The following is an 11,079-nucleotide window of genomic DNA, read 5'->3' as shown; positions in this document are numbered from 1 at the left end:
GTGTCTTGGCAACATATGTTACAAATTGTCTGATATTTTCAGCCTAAAATTATGTAACGTAACACTGACAATTAATATAACACAATTAATAGAACATATTTTCCCATGAGTTTATTAAATGGTATACCTAATTACTTCTCCAGGAAAACAACTAAGGTTTTAAATGCATTTCTACTTCTGGGTAGTCTTCATTAAGCAGCTGCAACTCAGGAATCCTGTTTTCTACTGAGTGAAAAGGTAAAGGAGAGCTGGGAAAATGGTTCGTAGTGATTAGAAATTCAAAATTGTGACTTTCAATGCTTTCTTCCACGGAGTTGTAGATTTGATTAACTGCTGTGGAAGACATAGCTAGAATAGAATAGAATAGAATAGAATAGAATAGAATAGAATAGAATAGAATAGAATAGAATAGAATAGAATAGAATAGAATAGAATAGAATCAACCAGGTTGGAAAAGACCTCTGAGATCATCATGTCCAACCTATCATCCAACACCATCTAATCAACTAACCCGTGGCACCAAGCACCCTATCAAGTCTCCTAAACACCTCCAGTGATGGTGACTCACCACCTCCCGGGGCAGCACATTCCAATGGCCACTCTTTCTGTGAAGAACTTCTGAACATCCAGCCTAAACCAGTTTGAGACTGTATCCTCTTGTTCTGTTGCTGGCTGCCTGGGAGAAGAGACCAACCCCCACCTGGCTACAACCTCCCTTCAGGGAGTTGTAGACAGCAAGAAGGTCTCCTCTGAGTCTCCTCTTCTCCAGGCTCAGCAACCCCAGCTCCCTCAGCCTCTCCTCATAGGGCTGTGTTCCTAAACCCTCCCCAGCTTTGTTGCTCTTCTCTGGACACCTTCCAGCAAGTCAACATCTTTTCTAAACTGAGGGGCCCAGAACTGGACACAGGACTCGAGGTGTGGCCTAACCAGTGCAGTGTACAGGGGGAGAATGACTTCCCTGCTCCTGCTGGCCACACTGTTCCTGATGAAGGCCAGGATGCCATTGGCCCTCTTGGCCACCTGGCGCACTGCAGGCTCATGTTCAGCCTACTGTCAACCAGTACCCCAAGTCCCTTTCTGCCTGGCTGCTCTCAGCCACTCTGACCCCAGCCTGTAGCACTGCATGGGGTTGTTGTGGCCAATGTGCAGAACCTGGCACTTAGATGTGTTAACTCTCATGCCCTTGGACTCTGCCCATCTGTCCAGCCTGGCAAGGTCCCTCTGCAGAGCCTCTCTACCCTCTAACAGATCAACTCCTGTCCCCAGCTTGGTGTCATCAGCAAATTTACTGATGATGGTCTCAATGCCCTCATCCAGACAATCAATAAAGATATTAAAGAGCATGGGGCCCAGCACTGATCCTTGGGGCACACCACTAGTGCCTGGCTGCCAGCTGGATGTGGCACCATTCACCACCACTCTCTGGGCTCAGTCTCCAGCCAGTTCCTAACCCAGCTCAGGGTGCTCCTGTCCAAGCCAGGGGCTGACAGCCTGGTCAGGAGTTTGATGTGGGGGACAGTGTCAAAAGCCTTGCTGAAGTCCAGGTAGACTACATCCACAGCCTGCCCCACATCCACCAGGCAGTCACCTGGGCATAGAAGGAGATCAGGTTGGTCAGGCAGGACCTGCCCTTCCTAAATCCATGCTGGCTGGGCCTGATCCCTTGGCCATTCTCTAAGTGCTGTGTGACTGCACTCAAGATGACCTGTTCCATAGTCTTGCCTGGCACTGAGGTCAGGCTGACAGGCCTGGAATTCACTGGCTCATCCAACTCTCCCTTCTTGTGGATGGGCACCACATTGGCATCTTTCAGTCCTCTGGGACCTCTCCAGTGAGCCAGGAGGCCCATTGACGAAATCCTTCAGCCTGTTACTTCAGCCTGTCCAGATCCTTCAGCCTGTCAGTTTAAAACCTTTAATTCTGGGCTTGAAATGAGTTTGATCTCATTATCTGAAGTCTTCTTGTTGAGAGAAACAGCAGTCACTCTGTGTGAAATGGTGGAGAAGCAACAAGGAGCCTGAGTCATAGCCATTTTATTTTCTGTCCATATCCTGATTGTGCTCCAGCTCTCACTCCAAGAGTGTGAAGAATACAACTGCAGCATCCAATCTGTGAACGCTGAAAAGGTGTTATGAATATCCTCACCTATCTCAAAAGGCGTTGCGGCGCTAATCTATGGGCTTCTGAATGCAGGCCAGAGCAAATGTGTTTTCTGTGCTCATAGACAATAATCTTCTCATCTCTGTGATCATGAGGATGGCTGTACGTTCAAGGAAGTTCTGAAGAACTCCTGTACCTTGTGTAACCAAGAGATTGAATTTACTGAAAGACATGGAACTCATTTCCAGTTTAGGAAATTTAAACTCATGATTTTTTGGCACTACTTGATGGTCTTATGTAGCTATCTCTTAGGTACAAACTGGTAGAAATAGGAACCCCATAATCTATTGACTTCCCTTGTCTTCCCTTAGCTATTTTTGCTGTTCTCTGCTATTGGGGCTGTCAGTGCCTGAGCTTTCAGTCTTATCAAACATTAGTTGAGGTAAACACACGGAGGTGATACAAACCTCGGTCACAAACCATATTTGTGACAGAACTGAGGATTCAAGCAAAGTCCCATTCCTCTTAGTCCATTTAGACCATGGACCATACTGCCTCTCTGAAGATAACATTTTTTTCCATTAAAAAGTCCTTGGAAATATTAAACAAACAATTTTCATGTGCCGTATTTCTCTTGCAAGAATAGAAAGGAAAAGAAAGACAAAAAAAAGAGTCCTTAAAATCCTCACCTTACAGCTAATCTTTACAGTGTCATTTTAGCATTTTATAGTGCACAAACAACACCTTCATATTATTGCTCTGCCAGAAGGCTGATTACAACAGAAGGCAATAATAGGCCACACATGTGCCAAAGTCCAACTGCTACTTCAGGCTTGGGTTTTATATAAGGACAGATTTTCACATTCTTTTTTATTGACTCCCCCTCTACCCCTCCCTCTATGTGCTCCTAAAGAAATACTAACATAAAACTGGCTAAAAATAAAGGTAGTTGTGGCATATTTTGTATGTTATTGTAGTATAAATAAAGCTGTCTAAAGAAAGTATACTATTAACCATGAATCATGACAGAAGCGTGGCTTGCACTTGACTGGTGTTGGAAGGTATAAAACATTCTTTAAAAACAACACCTATAACCTTATTTTAGGAACTAAATATATTGTATTTTATTTTCAGGTGCTTCCAGGAAAATAACAAATGCAATATAAAAGAAAATGGATGTTAGCAACTGGGCCTCAAATTTCAGGTGAAAAAAAAAGTTCCTGAGACTCCATCTCCTTTTGCCACTTTGCTTTCTTTTCATCAATAATACAGCCCTTCTGATGGAAGATGAGCCATCCATCCAAACTCATAGGTGCAAGAAGGAAACAACAATTCACATACACAGAACTGCAGAACATGAGTAAGAGAAACACAGATACAAAAATTCTAATAGGAAGGGCCATCACAGCTGATACCCCTTCCCCCACCTTTTATTAAGCTCAAAAGGATGGCTTTTTTTGGCACACTAGGCATTAATCAGACTATAGTAGCAGAGATGGATATGGCTTTGTGAAGAACTTGAGATTTTTGCTAACTGTGTAGGATTTTACTTACTGTGTAGATGCATCTGTCTTGCTTTCCAAGCTTCCCCAGTTTCAGGAGCTACTTCATAGCTTTCACAGGGGTGAGCTACTAATTCATGATAGCATGAGCTCATTAGTGTCCTTGCTGGCTGAATAATCCAGAAGACAGTGTAAGTACTCATGAGATAGGCTTCAATATCAGATTCAGGAACCTAAATTGAAACTTGTGTTCCACCCATTTAGATGCCTGAGAACTCATAGTTGATGGACATCTGGTGAATAAAGCCAGCAGAGCTTAAAACATATGAACACTAATGCCTGGGCATTTGTCTTGTCCCTAGGGGCTGGTCAGTAGTCCAACAGACTGCCCACATCTTCAGGGATCATCTCAGTTGCTCATGCAGACAGATGCTAGGATCTTGCACTATTTCATAAATGCTAGGATGTCTCATGTGACCTTCAAAAGTCATTCTAGGAGTTGGATGGGTGTATGAATTTAATTTGAAATATCCAGGATTACCTTATAGATACCTAGCATTTATTAAGACATCTCAGGACTTGAAAACTGTATTTAATCAAATTAATCACTTTTGACTTACAGGTATGAAGCAGAACTTAGTTGTAAGTAACTTTACAAGTAGACATCAAAACTTAGTTTTCTGAATCTCATTAGTTATGCATAAGTTTAGCCAGGGATGGGAAAATGGCATTAATCCAGACAATAAATGTTGTTGAATCAAGCTAACTTTATGTGGAATAAAAAAATCAGAAAAAATTTACCAAGGTAAGTTCCGGCCTTGATGATAAGAGTGGTGCTTTCAGGCTATGCCTTTAAAATTTTCCACAGATCTTGAACAGAAATTGGTAGAATGTAAACAAATCGCTATTGGATGTAAGAAGGAAAATAATGATAGTGCTAAACAATCTCATTGGAGAGGTATCTACCATAAGATTTAGCTTGCAAAACCATTTCTCTATTTTTTCACTTTTTTTGGATCTGGCCGATGCTCCTCCTGGCTTTACTGACCTTGGCTGCTCTGCTCTGTTGTGACTGGTATTAACAACTACTCTGCCATTTTCTCTTGCCTCTTTTGTGTACAGAGGGGTAGGAAAGGAGGCAGGAAAGGGAGAAGCTGTTGCAGCTCCCCTGGTCTTTGGCCAGGGAGGTCCTTGTGCTGTTTATTAATTGTAAATACCTGTAAATGTTGTAAATCCTGTATATTTTGTACATATTCACTGCATTTCATTGTAGATTGTAGTTTTGCTTCTAAATACAGCTTTCATTTGCTTCCATCTGAGCTGGTCTGGGAAAGTTAATGTTGGGGGGAATTTTTCAACCCACCACAGTAAGAGGGCAAGATGAAGTTCTAAAGAATGATTAGCTGCTTTCCAACATAATGCTTGTGCCTTTTCCAGCTAAGTGTGACAGAGTCTGGACCCTGCCTAAGATTGAGCTTCATCAGACATACTTCTTCAGACTGTCATGATTATACCAATATAAGCAGCCACCAGAGGTAACTACCTTGAATCAATACTTCATTTTTACAGCACTTTGAGACCTTTCAGAAGAAAAGCTTCTAAAAATTCAAACAAATAAAAGTTTATTTGCACTTATTTCAAGAACAATTAAAGTTGCTAAGTGAAATTTTAATCCAGGACTTTATTATTGTAGAAAAATACAGAAAAATAAATAGTTCCTCCAAATAAAGTGCTTTATCAAAACTCTGCCAGGCTACCTCAGCACAATTCTTTAACTGTCTTTGATTTGAGTACTTAGAAATTTGGCTTTTAATGTACCTTTTCATAAGATTATTGCAGTTGAAAGGTATTGCTCAAATTTTCTCAGCAGACCCCCCAAAATACATGTACATGATCACAGAAATGAAGAAGTAGTGAAAATATTGTGCTTCTAAAGCACGCTGAACACAGGGATCATACTCTTAAAGGAAAAATGGAAGATAATAACCCAGTACTGCCAGGTCACGTCTAAACCAAGTCCTTCAGCATCACATCTATGTCTTTTAATCACCTCAAGAGATGATGACTCCACCACTTATCATAGTATCATAGTATCAGTCAGGGTTGGAAGAGACCACAAGGATCATCTAGTTCCAACCCCCCTGCCATGGGCAGGGACACCCCACACTACATCAGGCTGGCCAGAGCCTCATCCAGCCTGGGCTTAAACACCTCCAGGGATGGGGCCCCAACCACCTCCCTGGACAACCCATTCCAGGGCTTCACCACTCTCATGGGGAAGAACTTCCTCCTCACCTCCAGCCTGAATCTCCCCACCTCCAGCTTCATTCCATTCCCCCTACTCCTATCACTACCTAAGATCCTGAGAAGTCCCTCCCCAGTCTTCTGCCCCGAGATTCGTGTCATCTGGAAATTCACTGATGACTGACTCAATCCCCTCGTCCAGATCATCAATAAGGATATTGAACAGAATGGGGTCCAGAACTGATCCCTGGGGGACACCACTAGTACCTGGGTGCCAGCTGGATGTGGCATCATTCACAGTCACTCTTGGCACAGCCCTCCATGTAGTTCCTACCCCAGTTCAGACTGCTGCTGTCCAAGCCAGGGTCTGACAGCTTGTGTTTAGGCTGTGCCTTTGAGCTAGGAGCTACAGTTGGTGTAAAAAGGAAAACAAGAGAGCGATAATTCTAAACAAAATTCATTGGTAGAGGAGTGGAATGTAGTTTTACCATCTTATATTCTATTCTCACTCCATCTCTTTCTTGTGGCATGTCTGCTTCTCAAGGGAGTTATCTACGTTCTTGAGATAGGATAGAATATTATAGAATAGAATAGAATAGAATAGAATAGAATAGAATAGAATATACCATGTTGGAAGAGACCTTCAAGATCATCACGTCCAACCCATCAACCAATCCAGCCCACCTAAACAACTAACCCATGGCACCAAGCACCCCATCAAGTCTCCTGAAAACCTCCAATGACGGTAACTCCACCACCTCCCCCAGCAGTCCATTCCAATGGGCAATCACTCTCGCTGTGTAGAACTTCTTCCTCACATCCAGCCTAAACCTCCCCTGGTGCAGCCTGAGACTGTGTCCTCTTGTTCTGGTACTGGTTGCCTGGGAGAAGAAACCAACATCCGTCTGTCTAAAACCTCCCTTCAGGTAGTTGTAGAGAGCAATAAATTCACCCCTGAGTCTCCTCCTCTCCAGGCTAAGCAATCCCAGTTCCCTCAGCCTCTCCTCATGGGGATTGTGTTCCAAACCCCTCAGTAGCTTTGTTGCCCTTCTCTGGACACGTTCCAGCAAGTCAACCTCCTTCCTAAACTGAGGGGCCCAGAACTGGACACAGTACTCAAGGTGCGGCCTAGCCAGTGCAGTGTACAGGGACAGAATGACCTCCCTCCTCCTGCTGGCCACACTGGTCCTGATGCAGGCATAAGCAATACTAACTTCTTAACAAGGCTTTGAGTTAACTGAAATTCCTCTAACATTTTTCTCCTTTTCTCTTTCCTTCTAATTAACAGAAGAAAAAGGGATAGGAGTGGCTGGGGGGAGGCAAGGTGGAATCCTGCTTCCCTGACTGGGCTCAGCTGAGTTTTTGTTGATATCAACGGGTTAAACCATCACAGGAACGGTGTCAAAGGCCTTGCTGAAGTCCAGGCAGACTACATCCACAGCCTGGTCCACATCCACCAGTTGGGTCACCTGATCATAGAAGGAGATCAGGTTGGTGAGGCAGGACCTGCCCTTCCTAAATCCATGCTGGCTGGGCCTGAGCCCTTGGCCATCCTTCAGGTGTGCAGTGATTGCCCACAAGATAATATGCTCCATAATTTTGCCTGGCACTAAGGTCAAGCTGACAGGCCTGGAGTTTCCAGGTTCCTCCATCCGACCCTTCTTGTGGATGGACATCACGCTGGCAGCTTCCAGTCATCTGGGACCTCTCCAGTGAGTCAGGACTGGTGGTAAATGATGGAGAGTGGCTTGAAGCTCATCTGCCAGCAATCTCAGCACCCTAGGATGGATCCTATCCGGTCCCATGGACTTGTGAGTATCCAAGTGGCTCAGCAAGTCCCAAACTAATTCCTCGTGGATTTCAGTGGTACTACACTGCTCCCTGATGCCACCACCCAGCTCAGGAGGCCAGTTATCCTGGAGTCCTCCTGCCTTACTGTTGAAAACAGAGGCAAAGAAGGTAACCTCAGCCTTTTCCTCATCTTCAGTTACAGTGTTCCCCTGCAGGTCCAATAAGGAGTGGAGGTTCTTGTCCTCTTTTTAGCATTAATGTATTTATAAAAATGCTTTTATTATCTTTCACAGCAGTGTTCAGCTTTAGTTCTAACTGGGCTTTTGCCTCTCTAATGTTTCTCCTACATGATCTAACAACTGGAGTTGCCTCCCCCCATTCCAAAGGTGATACAGCCTCTTTTTTGCCCTTACTTCCTTCAGGAGCTGCTTGCTCATTCAGGCCCAGAGCCTTCCCCTCAGCACATCTTTCAGCACATGGGAACTGCCAGTTCCTGTGCCTTCAAGAGCTCCTGTTTGAAGTAGGTCCAAACATCCTGGACCCCTTGGTTCTTCAGGGCTGCTGCCAGGGTACTTTCCAAATAAGTTGCTTGAAGAAGTTGAAGTTTGCCCTCTGGAAGTCCAAAGTGAGGGTTCTGTTGGTGCTCCTCCCTATCTCCCTGCATATTGAAAACTTCACTATCTTGTGGTCACTGCACCCTAGACAGCCTCCTACCATCACACCTCCCACCAGCCCTTCTCTATGTGAGAACAGCAGGTCAAGCAGGGCCTGACCCCGGTAGGTTCACTTAACAGCTGCATCAGGAAGCTGTCCATCATGCGCTCCAGGAATCTTCTGGACTGCCTCCTCTCTGCTGAATTAAGTTCCCAGCAGATGTCTGGCAGGTTAAAGTCACCCACAAGGACAAGATCTGATGATCTTGAGACAGCCTCCAGTTCCTTGTAAAATATTTCATCTACATCCTCATCCTGGTTCGGTGGTCTGTAACAGACTCCAAACAGGATATCAGATTTGTTAGGACTCCCTCTGATTTTATAACCCACAGGCTCTCAATCTTTTAATCCTCTACCTCAAGTTCTGAGGCATCAAGAGATTCTCCAATGTACAGAGCCACCCTTCCTCCTCTTCCCCCTTGCCTGTCTCTCCTGCAGAGCCTGTAACTCCCCAGTGCAGCACTCCAATCATGTGAATTGTCCGACCATGTTTCTGTAATGGCAATTATATCATAGTCTTCCTGGTGGACCAAGACTTCCAGCTCCTCTTGTTTGTTACCTATACTGCATGCATTGGTGTACATGCACTTCAGCTGGGCTGCTGATTTCTCAATTAACCCTAATTTATGTCCCACTCTCTCTCTTCCAGAGAGACTGGTTTCCTCACCCACCCCCTTCAGACCTAGTTTAAAGCCCTCCCAATGAGTCCTGCCAACTCCAATGCTAGTACCCTCTTGCCCTTTCTAGATAAATTCACCCCATCAAGGTCAGCAGCTCAGGTGCAGTACAAGTTGCCCCTTGATCAAAGAACCCAAAATTCAGCTACTGGCACCATCTCTTGAGCCAGGCTGAGGGAGCAGGGGTTGCTTAGCCTGGAGAGGAGGAGGCTCAGGGGAGACCTCATTGCTCTCTACAACTACCTGAAGGGAGGTTGTAGACAGGTGGGGGTTGGTCTCTTCTCCCATGCAACCAGCACCAGAACAAGAGGACACAGTCTAAAGCTGCAGCAGGGGAGGTTTAGGCTGGAGGTGAGGAAGAAATTCTACACAGAGAGAGTGATTGCCTATTGGAATGGGCTGCCCGGGGAGGTGGTGGAGTCACCATCACTGGAGGTGTTTAGGAGGAGACTTGATAGGCTGCTTGGTGCCATGGTTTAGTTGATTAGGTGGTGTTGGATGATAGGTTGACTTGATGATCTCAAAGGTCTCTTCCAACCTGGTCTATTCTATTCTATTCTATTCTATTCAGTTGTTGATGGCGTGGGTTCTCCTGTTCCTCTCAATGTACACCCCTGCCACTGAGGGAACTGAGTGGAACACCACTTGTGCTCCTGCCCCATCAATCATCTGCAGGATTTTAATTCCTTTTTAATTGTCCTGGTGCCCTTCTTAACAATCTCATAGCTTCCAGCTTGGGTTACCAGCAATAGGATTAGCTCTGGGAGTCTCTTGGTGATGTCCCTTATCACGGGCCCCAGGTAGGCAGCAGACTTCCCTGTGGGATGGGTCAGGACGACATATGGGTCCATCTGTTCCTCTCAGGAGAGAGTCTCCAACAACTATAATCCTTCTCTTTTTCTTTATGGTGCTGGTCCTTATAGCATGTGGGGACTGCTATGCCTTACGCATCTCTTTCAATGGCTGCTCTTCAGCCCTCTCATCCACATTGCCCTCAGCCTGCAGGGCCTCATACTTATTGTGTAAGGGCATCAGGGCAGGGGAAAAGGGCTGGGATGGATTCCCCTTGCTTCCCCTGACAGGGACCTGTATCCATCCCTCCCTGTTTCCAGGGACATGTCCCTCAACAGGGGAGGTCTGCAAAGCCTGCTCCCACATGTCTAACTCCCTTTCACATTCTTGTATAGTCCTGAGCCTAGATACTTCATCCTTTAGCTCAGCCACTTCATCCTTAAGCTCAGCCACCAGGTCGAGGAGAAAATTCACCTGGTCACACCTGACACAGGTGTTGTCTCCTTCCCTCTCCATTCCAAGTGCCAGGCTCCAGCACTCTCTGCAACTAGCAGCCTGGACACCTGCATGCTTGTGCACCAGCTCTGTCTGGGTACCTGCTGATTTTCTAATAACCTTTGGCTGAGTTGTGACCATGGTCCAAGGGTTTATGGTTAGTTGTTACAAACATATATTTCACCGAACTACTATGAGTTATCTGAGCTAACACAGAGGCTTCTGCACTCTGTCAGCTGCCCCAGCACCTGCAATCAGGCAAGAAGGCTCTCCAGCAACAACTGCGTTGCACACTCAGCCCCACCGGGGTCTGAAATTCCTGTGGCTGATGCCAGGCTCCCGAGCAGGCCTGCAAGAGCATGACCCCGCCGGACCTTGCCATCTGCCAGGGGTCCTTCCGACCCACAAAGCCCCAAACAGAAACCGAGAGAGAAAGAGCTCAGCTCGAGCACACCGGTGCTGGTGCTGGTCCCAGTCAGCTCTCCAGCCAAAATGGCATCGTGTGCTCAGCCCCGCTGGGTTTTTCTTCCCCCATACTCAGCACTGGTCAGGTTGCACCTTCAGTATTGTGTCCAGTTCTGGGCCTCTCAACTCAAGACAGATGTTGAAGTACTGGAATCTGTCCAGAGAAGGGCAACAAAGCTGGGGAGGGGCCTGAATCACAGCCCTGTGAGGAGAGGCTGAGGGAACTGGGGTTGCTTAGGCTGGAGAAGAGGAGGCTCAGGGGTGACCTTCTTGCTCTCTACAACTCCCTGAAGGGAGGTT

This window comes from Dryobates pubescens, chromosome Z (genome assembly GCF_014839835.1).
Source record: "Dryobates pubescens isolate bDryPub1 chromosome Z, bDryPub1.pri, whole genome shotgun sequence".
NCBI lineage: Eukaryota > Metazoa > Chordata > Aves > Piciformes > Picidae > Dryobates > Dryobates pubescens.
The sequence above is the reverse complement of the archived record's forward strand: the minus strand, read 5'-3'. Positions refer to the sequence as shown.